This window comes from Balaenoptera physalus (assembly GCF_965194825.1).
Source record: "Balaenoptera physalus genome assembly, chromosome: 1".
In the NCBI taxonomy this organism is placed as follows: domain Eukaryota; kingdom Metazoa; phylum Chordata; class Mammalia; order Artiodactyla; family Balaenopteridae; genus Balaenoptera; species Balaenoptera physalus.
The window spans coordinates 45,289,088-45,300,843 of record NC_138882.1 but is presented as its reverse complement, the minus strand read 5'-3'; the positions used below and the strand labels follow the sequence as shown (position 1 = coordinate 45,300,843).

The following is an 11,756-nucleotide window of genomic DNA, read 5'->3' as shown; positions in this document are numbered from 1 at the left end:
AAAAAGAAAAGAAAATACCAAGAGTCCTACCTAAATTACGGGTTCATTGCAACAGGTGATTCACATTCTCCAAGCCCGCTTTGAATAATACGTGGCAACCAGCTATCCAACGAAGCCATGAAACCTTCAAAACTGCTTCGCCACATGGAGACCAAGCACCCTGCATCTAAAGACAAGCCTCTGGAATTTTTCAAAAGAAAAAAATGTTAACACGAAGAACAGAAGCAATTATTAAAGGCCACCACTTCATCAAATGTGACTGCACTGAGAGCATGATTCTTAGTGGCTAACTGCATTGCTAAAGCTAAGAAGCCCTTTACTGTTGGTGAAGAGTTGATCCTGCCTGCTGCTAAGGACATTTGTTGTGAACTTTTAGGAGAGGCTGCAGTTCAAAAGGTGGTACGCGTTCCTCCTTCATCTAGCACCATAACTAGAGGAATTAATGAAATACCAGAGGATATTGAGGCACAATTGTTAGAGAGGATTAATGAGTCACTGTGGTACACAATCCAGGTTGACAAGTCTACCAATGTTGACAACAAGGCAACAGTGCTTGTTTTTGTGCGATATATTTTTCAGGAGGATGTGCATGAGGATATGTTATGTGCACTTTTGTTGCCAACCAACACCACAGCTGTAGAACTATTCAAGTCTTTGAATGATTACATATCAGGAAAACTGAATTGGTCATTTTGTGTCGGTATATGCATGGATGGAGCAGCTGCCATGACTGGACGGCTTTCTGGTTTCACTACTTGGGTCGAAGAGGTTGCTTCTGAATGTGAGTCTACGCACTGTGTCATCCATAGAGAAATGCTGGCTAGCCGAAAAATGTCACCTGAACTTAACAGCGTTTTGCAGGATGTGATTAAAATTATCAACCACATTAAAGTATTTGCCCTTAACTCACGTCTGTTTGCGCAGCCCTGTGAGGAGATGGACATAGAGCACACACGTCTTCTCTTACACACAGAAGTGAGATGGCTTTCTAAAGGTAGATCACTGGCCAGAGTTTTTGAGTTATGAGAGCTGCTCTAGAGATTTCTTTTAGAAAGAGTCACCACTGGCAACATATTTCAGTGGCACAGAATGGGTCGCAAAATTTGCTTACTTGTGTGACATATTCAACCTGCTCAACGAACTCAATCTGTCACTTCAGGGGAAAACGACAACTGTGTTCAAGTCGGCAGATAAAGTGGCTGCATTCAAAGCCAAACTAGAATTCTGGGGACGACAGGTGAACATTGGCATTTTTGACATGTTTCAAACATTAGCAGAGATTTTGAAAGAGACTGAGCCAGGGCCTTCTTTCTCCCAGCTGATGCATGATCACCTATTTCAGCTTTCAAAAGAGTTTGAGCATTACTTCCCAAGAAGTAAGACTCCCAAACTGGGAAGGAATGGATCCACGGCCCCTTTGTGAATAAGCCAGGTGAATTGACTTTGTCCGTGCTAGAAAAGGATCAACTGCTTGAGATTGCAAATGACGGTGCCCTTAAAAGTATATTTGAGATAACTTCAAATCTCCATACATTCTGGATTAAAGTCAAGGCAGGATATCCTGAGATTGCCACAAAAGCCCTGAAAAGCCTGTTTCCATTTCCAACATCCTATCTTTGTGAAGTAGCGTTTTCTGCAGTGACAGCAACCAAAAGATTACAGAGTAGACTAGACAAAGAAAACACTTCAGGTGTCAGTCTCCCATCACTCCCAGATGGGACCATCTAGTTGCAGGAAAACAAGCTTGGGGCTCCCACTGATTCTGCATTATGGTGAGTTGTATAATTATTTCATTATATATTACAATGTAATAATAATAGAAATAAAGTGCACAATAAATGTAATGTGTTAGAATCATTCCAAAACCATCCTCCTCCCCAGTCCGTGGAAAAATTGTCTTCCACGAAACCAGTCCCTGGTGCCGAAAAGGTTGGGGACCGCTGCCTTAGAGACTTTAGTCAGTAGTAAAATCCGCTTTCCTTTTCTATCTACAGCTATTTGAACCTGATAAAAACCCTTAGCACTTTGTTGTCTAATTTGTAACTGAACTTGGGGTTTTAGTTCCAGTTCCCAATACATATAAGTGGCACAGGAATTTAGTATTTGGACAAAATTAAGCAAATAGGTTGATCTGACCCTTCTCCAGCTATAATGAAATCACCATTTACTTCAGTTGGATAGGCAGACCTGTTGGAGGCAAACTCATGTATATATACGTTATATATGTTATAATATATATATATGTATGTATATATGTTATTATAGTGCCCAAAGTTTTAACAAAATTGTCAACTGCTAGGTCTTTTAGAGAATTTATAGATTCTCTTGCCTGGGCAGACACCTGGAGTGGCCTATCATACAATATTTCAAAGGGGCTTAATTTAAGCCTGCTCTGGGAGCCATGGATCTGTAACAGAACAACTGACAAGGCCTTATCCCAAGTTAAATTAGTATTTATTTTCTCAGTTTTTCTGTTGATTGTGGTCTCCAGGATGAATGTAATTCCAATGCCTTAATCCAAATCAGGGGATAACTTCCTTAAGACGGGCTTTAACCAATTAAAAGGTACTGATGTTAAAAACTTAAAACTGGCACACACAAAACAAATGGTCCACAAAACGTTCTCCTTTCCTTCTGAAGGCTTTACGATGCATTGTTATCATTAACCAGTCTTACTATTAAACTTAAATGACCAGTTGAGACAAACAGTTCTGAGACCGTTACTCCACAACTGATTAAGACTGGAGTGGCAGGTATTGGGGATAATATTCATTTAGCCTTCTGAGCTTTCTGGGCAGACTTGGTGACCTTGCCAGCTCCAGCTGCCTTCTCGTCCACTGCTTTGAAGACACCCACAGCAACAGTCAGTCATGTCAAGAACAGAAAAACGACCCAGAAGAAAATAGTCAGAAGCTCCCAACATACATGGGCTTTCCAGGAACCATACCAACAATGGCAGCATCACCAGATTTCAAGAATTTGGGGTCATCTTTCAGCTTTATCCCAGGATGACGATCAATCTTCTCCTTCAGCTCAGCAAACTTGGCAAGCAATGTGAGCTGTGTGACAATCCAGCACAGGGACATATCCAGCACCGATTTGGCCTGGATGGTTCAAGATAGTTACCTGAGCTGTGAAGCCAGCTGCTTCCAACGGTGGGTCATTTTTGCTGTCACCAGCCATGTTGCCATGATGAACATCTTTGACAGGCACCTTCTTGACAATGAAACCCACATTGTCCCCAGGAAGGGCTTTACTCAAAGCTTCATGGTGGGGCTTCCCTGGTGGCGCAGTGGTTGAGAATCTGCCTGCCAATGCAAGGGACACGGGTTCGAGCCCTGGTCTGGGAAGATCCCACATGCCGCGGAGCAAAAGGGCCCGTGAGCCACAATTACTGAGCCTGCGCATCTGGAGCCTGTGCTCCGCAACAAGAGAGGCCGCGATAGTGAGAGGCCCGCGCACCGCGATGAAGAGTGGCCCCCGCTCGCCGCAACTAGAGAAAGCCCTCGCACAGAAACGAAGACCCAACACAGCCATAAGTAAATAAAAAAAAAAAAAAAAAAAAAAAAAAAAAAAAAAAAAAAAAGCTTCATGGTGCATTTCAACAGACTTTACTTCAGTTGTAAAGTTGACTGGTACAAAGGTGACCACCATGCCAGGTGCTGAGAACACCAGCCTCCACTAGACCCACAGGGATAGTACCAATACCACCAATTATGTAGACACCCTGGAGGGGCAGACGCAAGGGCTGGTCAGTTGGACGAGTTGGTGGCAAGATGCAATAAAGAACTTCAAGCAGCATAATTCCACTGGCATTGTCATCTTTATGGGTGGCTTTCCATCCCTTGAACAAGGCATGTTAGCACTTGGCTCCAGCATGCCGTCACCATTCCAGCCAGAAATTGGCACAAATGCTGTGTCAGGGTTGTAACCAATTTTCTTAATGTAGGTGCTGACTTCCTTAACAATTCCCTGATATCTCTTCCAGCTGTAGAGTGGCTCAATGGAACCCATTTTGTTGTTAACTCCATCAATTAGTTGTTTTACGCCCAGAGTGTTAGCCAGAAGGGCACGCTCATGGATTTGCCCATTCTTGGAGATACCTACTTCAAATTCATCAACACCAGTAGCAACAATCAGGACAGCACAGTCAGCCTGAGATTTCCTTATAATCATGTTTTTGATCAAGTCTCTGTGTCCTGGGGCATCAATGATGGTCACATAGTACTTGCTGGTCTCCAATTTCCACAGGGAGATGTCAATGGTGAAATCATACTCATGTTCATCTTTCAGTTTGTCCAAGACCCAGGCATACTCTTCAGAGTCTTTCTGCCCAGGTGGGATATGCTTCCACACATCCTGAAAAAAGTGTCCACAATCATTAACAGGTATCTGAAATTTCCTACAGCTCAAGACATTTGCATCCAGTCCTCAGTGGTGCAAGTTTCTCTGTATTGGGTCCCCATCTGGGGAGGTTCAACAGCAGCCTTTGTGTTATTTTTAGCACAAAGCATGCAATTCTGAGTGACTCGCTGGATAGTCTTTTGTAGGTTAGACCCCATGATATGTTTGAGTCCACTGTAAGGTGGCATCTCTCCCATAATGGGTACTATTATGAATGTGCTACAGCACAGTGTCCCAGGTCACCTCAGGGATCGAACCAACTGTGCACTACATTCCCAGCCTGGCAAGGTGTGATCTAAGTGAAATCAACTCTTGGCCTTCTTTGTCCTTTCTGAATACACTGGCTGGTATTTAGACAGATCAATCTGTGGGAGAAGTGACCCTCTTGCCTCAGAGCGTATGGTTTTAGATTAGGTGTCCCAGCATTCTCTTTTAATGGGATTCCTATTGGCCATGAGTTTTTGGCCTTCCCTGGGGTGCAGTTAGCACATACTCTGGTCTTCCCTTTTCCTAGACCTCTGGGGGAAAGAGCTCTGTCTCTTTTCCTGGGGTTTTCATGAGCATCACCTGTAGGCTTAAAGTGTGTTCTGGTGAGACTCTGATGTCAAGCTGTTCTAGTGAAAAACTTCAGGGTGAGGTCCATCAAACTGTTCATCAGCTCATTCCTCACTCAATTTCACCCAGGGCTCCTGTAGGGAGTAGGCACCTCAAGTCCAAGGGAGCCCCTGGGCCTCTTCATTCAGAGTGTTTCTATCTTTCTACCATATATGAGAGGCTCTCATCTTTTATTGTTTTTCTTCTTATGTTTTAGACTAGGGCAATCTGTTTTCCAGTGTTCTTCTTCCTTACAGTAAGTGCATTGTTCCTCTTCAGTGGTGGCTTCCCTCTCTTCAGGTCACTGGGAATCCAATGTCACTGCCAAAAAAGTGGCATTTCATTTCATTTTGCATCTTCTTTCTTCTGTTGTTGTTCCCTGCTCAACACTTTAAAAGCAAATCTGCCCATTGAGAAGGGTTCATTCCAAATGCATCATCTAATCTTTGCAACTTTCTCCTGATACCTGAGGCACTTTGCCCAAAAATTATCAAATTTGCCATTCTAATGTTTTCAGGGGCCCTGGAATCTGCATTAGTATAATGTCTGTAGGCCTGATAAATCTCTTCCAAAAATTTGGAGGTGTCTTCATTTGCTTTTTTTGCTGAATTTCTTGAATTTTATTCAAACTCTATTGCTTTGGTTCTCCTTTCAAAGCCCTGCCAAGATGCACCAAAAAGCAGTGCCCTAATAAGTGTTCCTCCCTCATTGGGGTCCCAATTTGGTTCAGCTGTGGGTACTGCTAAGTAGGCTTCAAGTGTAGAGGATCCTCCCTGTAAAGGAGGGTTGTGATCTTTCCAATTAAGTCTGAGAAACCCAACTGGCTGGTCATCTGCATTTAAGCCCCCTATGAGATAAGGGCATAAGGGAAATTTCCCTGCCCTGGGAGTGACTCCTTGCCCAAACTGAGTGCCTGTCAGGTCTTAGATGGTGATATCAGACCAAGACCCTGTGCCCAAGGAACTAACACAGGTTTTCTAAGTGGTCCCTATAAGGAAGGGCAGTCCTGAGCCTTAGTGTCGGGACTGGGGACGGATAAGAATGAAAGGTGGAGGAAGGGGTGGATATATCAGAGTGACTGGAACAGCTAGTTCAGGTGGAGGAGTTAAAGTCTGAAGCAACATATCCTCACTCTCGTCCTCTTTTCTTATTTTCCCTGATGTGATAGCACAAATGCTTATACATAAAGAATTCCATCATTCTTCCCCTCTTCTTCACAGACTAGCCACCAGAAAACCATAGATAGCAATTGATCACGTCCAACCATTAAAAGGATGCCTTTTTGCCTTGACATCTACCAACTGGGCTGAATTCTGGGCTGGGGCTTTTGGTGATTTTAGGAATCGAGTGGAACCTTTCTCTTCTCCCTGTAAATATCCCACAGACAGGTTTTTTTTTTTTTTTCTATTCCTTTCTTTCATTTGACATCAGTAAAAGTTTTAAATATCACAAAATTTATTTGGCTGTAAATGGAGAAACAGTACCCAACAAAATGAAACATAAAACCCAAGGGACAACCAAAATCCTAAATAAACCACCAAGTTTGGTCTCAGGGTTTTACATATGCCAACAACACAGGAGATCGTAAACAACGTAATTGACACAGCAAGGGTAGCAGTACATGGTGCACAGGGTCCCAAACTAACCCTGCATAAACCCCTTGTTGAGATCCTGATAGGTACCGGACCACACATTTTTACAATAAAATAACATCTTCTCACTCATGGGTTCACGGCTAGAATCAGATCACTTACCCAAAATGCAACTCAGAGGACTATCTTTAGGGATAGTTGAAATAGTCCCCATTTTTAAAGACAAATTCAAGACAAAACACAAATGGAACACACAAATGCTAGCATCCAAAGAAACAAACTAACCAGTTCACAAATCGGCTAAAGTCTAACAACACTTTCCTCTCTCCAACAGGGTACCCCACTCAAATACAAAACAAATTGGCTTATTCCAGAGAAAAAGCCCCAAATGGAGAGGAAATAAAGTTCTGGCTGTACACACCAGAGTGACTTACCCTACTATATGGAGCCCATTGGCTGCCAAATGTTGATTCCTTGATCCAACTGCCAAGCACTGGGGCAGCAGGTGTTGCTTCGGGGTATTCTGAAGGGCAGGTCCTCAGAATAAGTGGTCCCAGCAGCTGCTAAGGCCTAGCCCAAAAATTCCCAAGTGGAGCTGGCTGGCCATGAGCAGTAAGGCTCCTAGCTGGCGCCTCAAAATTTGTTACCAAGTCCAAGCTTGTACTGCTTGATGCAATACAGGCCAATAAATCAAGAGAAGAGTTATTGGAGCAAAGAATATTGACTTTATTCAGAAAGCCAGCAGACCAAGAAGATGGTGGGCTAGTGTCCGAAAGAACCATCTTGCCTGAGTGAGAATTCAGGCTTCTTTTATACTAAAAGGGGAGGGAGTAAAGCCAAACATTTCCTGGTTCCGGTCAGCCTCCAGAGGGGATGTGTTAATTTCAGCCTTCCTGCAGTTATGCACAGGTGGACCTGGTCAGGATGTTTCAGGTGAGCTAAACAAAGGTATTTTAACTTAATGCTCATTACCTGGGTGGCAGGGTTCCCAGAGATGGGTCATTATGTATAATTTAAGCTCATAGGCAACATCCCCTTAGAGATTAACTTGTAATAGAATACAAAGAGTCTTCCCTATTAAAAGTCATAGACATGTGTAAGGGCCTTGAGGCACCAAGGGGCTGAGCAATTTGATGAAAAGCAGGAACACACGTGTGGGGAGCAGAGCAAGATAGGGAAATGGGGAAAGAGCGGTAGGTAGAAGTAGATCAAGAGCCTTTCTTTCTTTTTTTCTTCTAATCCTCACAATTACTCACTCTACATGTAGTGGAAAAATCTGAGATTCTGAAAGGTTCAGTGTATTTCCTAGTGTCATACAGCAAATAAGGGCAGAACTGCAATCTGATTGGTCAGTCTATCATCGCCAGTTAGAAGGAACACGAAAAGGCAAGTAGAGTCCACTTGGCCAACTTCACATTCCTGCCTACAGCTTGCCTAAAGGGCCCTGTCCTATCAGTCTCAGGGTCATCAACGTGCATTGTGATTTAACTATAACTCGGACTCTTGAACTCATTTTTTAGACTCTAGGCCAGTTTTCAGGAGCAGGGCTTAATAGTTTATAGTAGAACTTCTCACTCATAATCCTTTAGGGCTTCTGCAAGATTCGGTTTGGCTATTATAAAGACTCCTCAGGTTGGCTTGAGGCACAGTTGTAACATAAAGAATATCTCCCCTTTTTTTGAGAAGTTCTTCCCACCCCTAGCAAGCCTGATCCTTTCCCTCTGGATACTCAACTTCCAAACTCAGCATGTCAGTCCTCCTGTCAATTATAGTAGAGGTTTACTCACACCTATGTGTCAACTAAAGTGTTAGCTAAATTGTATAAGAAGATTTAAGAAATACCAACCCAGCAGGCATTTACCTTCCAAAAGGGAACTCACTGAGACAGAAAGCCAAATTGTGTTTGACTACCTTATCTCTAAAATAAGGTCTTGGGGAATTATTGACTGTAATTTGACCAACCTCTTCACCAAGGAGATTTAGACAGAATTTTATTATTATTATTATTTTTAGCAACCACTCTTCCAGCCATATTTCCTACCACTCACCCCCCTGTTCTGGTACAAAACCTGGGCATGAGACCTAGCTTTGACACTTTATCACCGTGTGACCTTGGGTCAGTCATTGGTTATGTTAGTCCAGGACCCCCAGAAGCAGATGTTCACACAGGATTAAATGAGCAAGGATTGTGTCAGGGAAACATCTGTGAGAGAAAACAGGGGGAATGGGGAAGGCTGGAAGAGCTGTCAGACCACGGTGCAAACCTGACCCCTAGTGACAGATAGAAGGAGGGAAGGAAGTGATTGGCAGTCTAAGGAGAGCTCAGCAAGGCCGTCAGACATCCTCAAGTCAAAGTCAGCTGTCAGAGGAGTCCTGCGTCTCTCAGGAATGGATCTGCCAGTATCCCTGATGAACTGGCCACTGGCCACGGAGAAACAGGGCTCTGGTGGAAGCAAATGCAAAAGCAGTTTTTTAACAACAAAGCTGGAGTTATTTGGAGTTCTACAAGGTGCATTCTTGTGGCTTCCACACTGAACTTCTCTGAATCAGCTTCCTCGTCTTTCGAATGGGGTAGTACCAAAATCACATGGCAGTGAAATGCCAAGATACCTGCATTGTCTGTTAAAGATAACTATACTATTTAATTTTTAATTTAATTTTTAACATCACTATTTAATTTTTCCTTACATAATTTTGCAAGGAAAGAAACAAACTTTTTCTAACTCCAAGAGAACATGATGGCCTTTTATAAGGTTAAGTATAAGAAAATCAATTATTATGATAGGATTCATGAGTAAATGCAATCTTCTCAAACAATGAATATAATTTCTTAATTAAAACAAGTATCATAGACTCTAAGTTAAGGATTATTGTAGTTAGAGTAGATGATTCCCACAGGGATCTTCTTATAAACAAACCACACAATTTTATAATGACAAGGTACGGGATAAGTATAGATATGATAAGAAAGTTTCTTCACCCCTTTAGGCCCTGTGTTTATATATTCAAACTACCAGACTGGTGAATAGTCTCATCTTCTTTCTTACATTTAGTATAAAAAGGAAGTTAAGGTTACTTAGTGCTCTATATTCTGAAAGCACTGTGTTAATAGCTCAACTGTTCTAACTCCCTTAAAGTTCCTTCTGTTGGAGCCTGGGCCCTCTGGGTACATATTAATTTTAATCAAGACAGAAACAGATACTTTGGGCCTATCATAATTTATCTTCATAGTCTGTTTTCATAATTAAATGAAATCATACATGTAAAGCATTTAGAATAGCACCTGATGCATAGTAGGTACTTGGTTCCTTGTAGTTATTATGATGAGTTGTGTTACCCTTTTTATGCAGCATCCATTGGCTTTTGCTGGCTCCTTTCTGGGATGTCATTTGGCTCCTTTTCTGCAAGTCCAAATCCTGCTTAAGTCCAGCACAAATGCTGCTGCCTATAGGAAGCCCTTCCCCATCTTTATCCCAAAGCACGTTAGTAGACTTATATTACATGCTTTTCCCCTCCTTTATGTTACAGTTTTATGTCTTATACCTTTTGTTGAACAGTAACCAGTAAGTGCTTTGAGGGAAGGATTTTTGTTTTATTTATTTTTATTTTCTCAGCGATGCCAGAGTAATTACTTCATAGAAGTTCAAGGAATGTTGATTCATTATAATCAAGAGGTAAAAAAATGTTGACGGAGGGCAATAGCACACAGGATGAGCATGAGCAAAGCAAAGAGGAGCGAGGGAGAAGTTCAATGATTGCTTGGGAAAGGGAAATGGCATTTGGAAGAAGAGAAGCTTTTGTGACTTTAGGCATCGTCCTCTTTCCTTCCTTTCCTCCAAAATTGATTAAAGTCCAACTATGTTCCAGGTGCTGAGGACGAAAAAAAGAAGAATAGGGCTTCCCTGGTGGCTCAATGGTTAAGAATCTGCCTGCCAATGCAGGGGACATGGGTTCGAGCCCTGGTCCAGGAAGATCCCACATGCCGCGGAGCAGCTAAGCCCGTGCGCCACAACTACTGAGCCTGCGCTCTAGAGCCCGCAAGCCACAACTACTGAAGCCCGTGTGCCTAGAGCCCGTGCTCCGCAACAAGAGAAGCCACCGCAGTGAGAAGCCCACACACCGCAGTGAAGAGTAGCCCCACTCGCTGCAACTAGAGAAAGCATGTGCGCAGCAATGAAGACCCAACTCAGCCAAAAATAAATAAGTTTATTTTTCAAAAAGGAAGAATATTAGCTACTGCTTATTGAGTTGCATCTTGTATACCAAGCAACTTACATAGATCTTCGTGTTAGCATCCCAAGAAGAGCATTATTAAGTCACAACCGAGAAAGATAAAGATGTGAAAAGTTCAAACATTTATCCAGGGTGATACTGTCAGTAAGTGACAGAGCTGGGACTGAAGCCCAGGTTTGCCTCACTTGCCCATGCTGTGCTGCTTTCCATGTTGATAGATGCTTAAGTACCAACTTGCTCCTCCCTGCCAGCAAATTATGCAGCTACTTATAAAAGAAAACTGAAAGTCAAGAATGGAAAAGAAATCACCAAGTTCATTTCAAAACATTCCATGTATTTCTGTTAAGTCATTTGCTGCTAAAGGATCCTCGCATTTGCCAAACTCAGACAGCTTTGTACCTGGTTCCCTTTCTCTGGATTCTTCAATCAAAACAAATGATTTTGAAAATCTTCGACCAATAAAATGTTCAAAGACGATTCTGAAACCCATTGCCTCTGGGAATCTAGACTGGCTTTGCTTCTCTCTAATAGCCTGTAATTTGACAAAGCAGATGTTGGGGAGCCAAGAGAAGATGAAAATCTTTGAGATTTGGGTGTGTTCAGAAAAACACATTTGCAGCAGACTGAGATTGTCTCAGTTTATGTCATTGGGTTGGGTCTGACTGTGGGCCAACGCCTTTCACTGGCTCACTAGTGTTTTGGGTTTCCAATCCCTGAATGTCTCAGGACAGTGAAATCCTGGTGGAAAAAAGGAGAAAGCTCCCTGGAGCTTCACTGTACAAAGAACAAAACAGGGACGTGAAGGAGAGCCAGAAATCCATGTCTCGTCCAGAGAAGACCAAAATATGCCTCAACATTCAGAATGTATTACCTCAGTCTAATCATCTCATGAAGCAAATATTGAGCTACGTGGGGTAAGGAAGGGATGGGCCA

At 42.6% G+C, this 11,756-nt stretch overlaps 1 pseudogene across 1 annotated transcript; it reads right to left on the bottom strand.

Moving 5' to 3' along the window:
• Window positions 1-464: 464 nt before the first annotated feature.
• Window positions 465-11,313, bottom strand: LOC309649829 (elongation factor 1-alpha 1-like; annotated as a pseudogene). The gene is made up of 5 exons: window positions 11,223-11,313; window positions 8,855-9,033; window positions 6,263-6,365; window positions 3,601-4,430; window positions 465-3,276 (listed from the first exon to the last, which is right to left on the bottom strand). The product of its transcript is annotated as an elongation factor 1-alpha 1-like (transcript).
• Window positions 11,314-11,756: the final 443 nt, after the last annotated feature.